Below are 4919 nucleotides of genomic sequence, written 5' to 3'. Positions count from 1 at the left end.
GATTCAACTCAGCTGCAGACATACTGATAGAATGTCCTTCTGTTGCTGTAGAATGTAAAGCAGCTGAAGAAGTGACAGGAATAGCCATGTTGTGGGTTTGTTGATCCGGAATGGCAGCCGGTTTGCACTCAGATACGGCAGCACATTCCTGCTTGAACCCTTCTGATTTTCCTGGGCGCAGTTCTGAAACAGCTCCATTTATTTGGGTCATTAGTTCTTGGAGAACTTCAGCAAAATCCCGACCAGACAGTTTTGCTACTTGTTTTAAGTCAGCTAAATAAGTCTTAGTCTTTGTGCACCCAACAGTAGCCGCATAGATTTTAGACAAGCTTCTTATATGATATTCATTATCTAAGGGCTTAAATGTATACAGCAGAATCGGACCCAATAAATCAAAAGCAGACCCCGTTTTAAACTCAACGACGAGCATATTATTAAACTCAGAACCGGGTGAGTTTATTGGCACGGAGCGTTCAATAGCACCATACTGGAGAAGAAAATCTTCAACCTCCTCAACCTCATATGCGGGGACGCCACTGACCAACACCACGTTTGGTATTTTAACACTTAATGACTCCAACAAATCCATGTTCATAGTAATACGATGATGATGGTGAGACTGAATGTACACAACAATATTATACTTGACACAACCTCCTGGCTGGCTCGCCACTTATTTGTCTTATGTAGCAAGTACATAAGCTAAACTAAATTGAGTTAGTTATGAGCAGTTGACCTAATTCAGAAGATATCAGATTCGGCTCTGGGAGGTGAGTGAAGTATAATAAACATACAACCACAACAGGTATTGTGATTACGGTTGTTATTTACAGTGAAAATAAAGTGCAATTACCAAATACCAATATTTAGAAAGTCTGCAGACAGGAAAAGATAAAACATAATTCAAGCTTGTAAAATATCAGCTGCACAATGGTGCAGCAACCTCCTCCAACCCCCGGCAGACAATGTCCATAAAATTGCTATTTCATGATTGATATAAATCCAATGCGCATGACAGTCTATAACAGGTTGAACTTGGAAGTGTGATGATCAGAACTGAGATTCCAAGACTGAGATCCCAGAAGTGAGATTCAGAGGACTGAAAACCGGGGGGGAGAGTGTAGGCCACAGCAGCCTCCTACCAGACCGCAGGAAGTTGTAGCTGGGGTTCTGGCTCGTTGGGCCTAGCTCGCCATCCAAAGTAGTGGTGTCGCTGTGGTCTCCCCAAGGCACCACTAGCCTGCACTATAATCACAGGACCACTATTAGCAAAATTCATCTAAATTTCCCAAGCTAACTTTAATTCCAGTGTACACAATAAGGTTCATGAGAAAATACCACTATACAACAAATACATATCCAACCATTATAATAAATAAAAATAAATGACAATCTCTAATAACAAAACTACAGCCACATAGAGTGAGAGTAGTAGTACTGTAGTAGGCCTCAGCCTTAGCTATCCCATCAGCTAATAGCACTGGCATACTGATACAGGTTACAAATACAACCAGACATTCAGACTCAACTCACCATTCACTACGTGCGATGTCACATACGAGCCCCCACGCATCTACCCGCGGCGGTATCAAAGTACTGTTGAACGCAATCCACAATTAATTCAAAGACAAGCCAAGATAGTAAACAGCGAAGAGCGCTCGCCCCACGTACCTGTTGCTTCCATCCGCTAACGCCTCTCCCCCGCATCTGTTCGAGGCGACAACCCGGAAGGCATATATTCGTGCCTCGCGAATGTGATTGGTCACGACAGGCACGTGCAGACTCGCGGCGTGGCGTGCGTCATGACGCATCGCGATGCCTTCACGGACACGCTCCGATTAGAATTTAAGATTTCGGTTTAGTTATAGATGCAGCTCTTTTTTTTTTTTTTTATGTGGGTTACACTAAGGACCCCAAAGCGCTTTACACATTCAGTCATTCACCCATTCACACACACATTCACACACTGGTGATGGCAAGCTACATTGTAGCCACAGCCACCCTGGGGCGCACTGACAGAGGCGAAATGGGCAGAATGTGACTCTACACGCAAAGACCCTGGTCTGATAGTGGAATTGAAATTAGGACATTTTTTGCTGTGCTACTGTGCCACCCAGTACCAATATCTTTTACCAAAATCCTCATGAGGAGGTAACTGTCAGCCATATTTTGTTATTGCACTAACATAACGTAATGACTGCCATACTTGCTAGGGGGAGTATTCAGTTTTATGAGCTAATTGTCACGGGTTGCTTAGAGGATCCACTCGCAGGACTCCTGGGTAGCGTTCACACAGAGATAGTTTATTACAAATCTTCACCGAGTGTATGTATAGACAGTGCGGGGTTAGTGCTATATACAAGACGTGAGGGGCAGGGGTCCAGGGCTCCAGGGAAAACGGGGAAACCACACTCGTGCTCCAAACAGCCTCTCTCCTCTCCACTAGCGACCTGTCACTCCTTCCACACACCACACGGGGAAACACGGGAATGGGTCCGGGGAATCTAGGAACAAAGGAACACGTTAAGTCTCAGAGACAGAGGCACGGGAAACTTGAGCTGGGTGTGTACTGACAGAAGCCTTCACAACAATCCAGCGTTGAACAGCTGATCTCCTCCTTCTGATATACCAGCTGGTCTGATGAGGCCCAGGTGTGCACAATCCGAGAAGGCGTGGACCAAGGGCGTGAACCCGCCATGAGTTCCGCCCCGGCAAAACAGGGGAGAGAGGGGGAGAGAGAGGAAAAAGAGGAGAGAAGGGGGGCTAGGAGTGGAGTGATGCTGTTCAGCGCCTTGCCGATCCCGCAGGCCGTGACACTAATTCTGTGATTTATTTAATGTGATTTTGTGTCAAAACAAACAAATGACTTTCCTGTTTCTCTGTAGAGATGCAGATGTAGGAAACATTAATAGGCTGATTGATGAAGAACCTGTTGAGGAAAAAAAAGTATTCAGAATTCAGAAGCACCTTATAAATGAATATATACATTAAACCCTTTGCGAACTGTAAAGGGTTGGTGTAGTGTAACGATTTAGATAAACCCTGTTTACTGTCCATTTGTATTTCATTTGCAGCATAGATGATCGGTCTGCTATTTAATGATTATGTAATGCTGTATTAAGTTTTTAATGGAGAGAGAGAGAGAGAGCGCCAGAAAGAGAGAGCTAGATTGATAGATAACGTCTATCTTGATTTTGAGCATCAACCCATTCTGGCAACACTGACCCTTATTAGAACCCTCAAACTTTAAAAAGTGGCAACAACAGCAAACATGAGCACACACTTCTCTGTCACTGTACCCTGGATGATGATATATGACAAGCTTGACTTGACTGGCTAACAGAAACTAATTTAGCTAGCTTACCGCACATGTGGTGTGGCAAGATATATGCACTTAAATGTTAAGTTATTCGCTGTTCCACGAAATTGCTAATCTTCACCCCTAGAACTGCTAAAAGCAACTTTGTGAGCTGACTCTTTCGGTACTTTTTGTGTTTTAAATTAGAAAAAAAAAAATGTACAGATTCAGATTCTTACTTACCTGTGGTACGATCGAGTACGGTGACATCACTGCCGGTGATCTAATATGAAAAAACACTTTCTCAAAAAAAAAAAGTGAGTCGCCGTGTACTCTTTAACAGCACCGAAAATGTTTTGCCTAATAAAAAAGTTGTTCTTTTTTTATTTATTTAATTATTATTTTATTTATTATGTAAGAGCGTGATTATCCAAAGTGGACGGTAAAATGACTGCTGCATGTATTCAGAGAAGTTGGAGAAGATATGTTAAAGCTTTAGCAGAATGAACGACAGGTTAAAAATGTAAAAGGATTTCCAAATATGAAAAGGATTGTAGAACAGTTTATAAAACCAGTACAATAAAGTCACCCAATCGTTAGCAGTAACATTACCCAGCATACATCACTCACTCCATCAATGCAATAAGTGATAACAAAAGTAATAGCCTGTAAATAGTTTTATCTGCTGTAATTTTCTCTCAGGTAGTTGTTTGCATTATATAATTTATTGTGTTCAGTATAGGTCATTACAATATGATTTCGAAAATGTATAAATATACCGACAACAGGCTCTTCTGCGGCAATCTCTTGTCGTCAATAAACAACGTTTAGGGGAGCTCTACAGTATTCAATAGGAGTGCCCTGCACGTTAATTTTTGACGCGAAGGGGGTACCCGGCACGTCGATAGGTGAAGCAGAGGGAACCTGACCATGCATCGCACATTTGACAAGTTGGGATTGAGAACGTGTTGGGTAATCGGGGCACTCGGTGCAGTGACACCCAAGCTAGGCGAGTGGCTCCAGTAGATCCCAGGAACAACATTGGAGATCTCTGTCCAGAGGACGCATGGGTCATTGCCACCAGAGGTTTTTTGGTGAAACCACTGTGAGACCTTGGCCACCCTATCATGCCATCTATTGAGGTCGCCTGACGCGATATATGAGTGGAGGTTGAGGCGCCTGGAAATGGATGTCAGAGTTTATTTGTTTGTTTCTTTTGTTCTTTTTTGTATGTGTGCAACAAAAGAGATTTCAATTAAATACAACTTTGTTTTAATTACCAATTTACATGAACATTTACACACACTGTAATGCCACTCATTTTGACTTTATATTATAATGTAGAAGTAAATCTCTTGTTTAGCTAGAGTAAATTATTTATATTGTTGCTTTCACTTCATGAATAGTAACAGACTAGGCTTTGTTAATTGGAAACGTGCACGAGATGTCCTGGTGTACAATTATAAATCATCTCAGACAATCTGAAAGAAGTGACTTGACTCCTGTAGAGGAGCTAGTTTGACCTTGTGGAAGATTTATAATGCAAGGTCAAATAAATTGAACTTGACTACAACACAGAAACAAAAATCATGCAGCAGACATTTATGCCCACTGAATCCCA

At 42.2% G+C, this 4919-nt stretch overlaps 2 long non-coding RNA genes across 2 annotated transcripts; both read right to left on the bottom strand.

Annotated features, from left to right (window-relative positions):
• Positions 1 to 1139: 1139 nt before the first annotated feature.
• On the bottom strand, positions 1140 to 1803 carry LOC102076317 (uncharacterized). Its single transcript, XR_002057546.2, has 3 exons — positions 1672 to 1803; positions 1534 to 1596; positions 1140 to 1245 (listed from the first exon to the last, which is right to left on the bottom strand). It is a non-coding gene; the product is annotated as an uncharacterized LOC102076317 (long non-coding RNA).
• Positions 1804 to 2249: 446 nt separating this feature from the next.
• On the bottom strand, positions 2250 to 2810 carry LOC109196176 (uncharacterized). The gene is made up of 2 exons (XR_002057648.2): positions 2575 to 2810; positions 2250 to 2504 (listed from the first exon to the last, which is right to left on the bottom strand). It is a non-coding gene; the product is annotated as an uncharacterized LOC109196176 (long non-coding RNA).
• Positions 2811 to 4919: the final 2109 nt, after the last annotated feature.

The sequence above is a fragment of the Oreochromis niloticus genome, linkage group LG20 (genome assembly GCF_001858045.2).
Source record: "Oreochromis niloticus isolate F11D_XX linkage group LG20, O_niloticus_UMD_NMBU, whole genome shotgun sequence".
In the NCBI taxonomy this organism is placed as follows: Eukaryota; Metazoa; Chordata; class Actinopteri; order Cichliformes; family Cichlidae; genus Oreochromis; species Oreochromis niloticus.
This window is presented reverse-complemented; position numbering and strand designations above follow the sequence as displayed.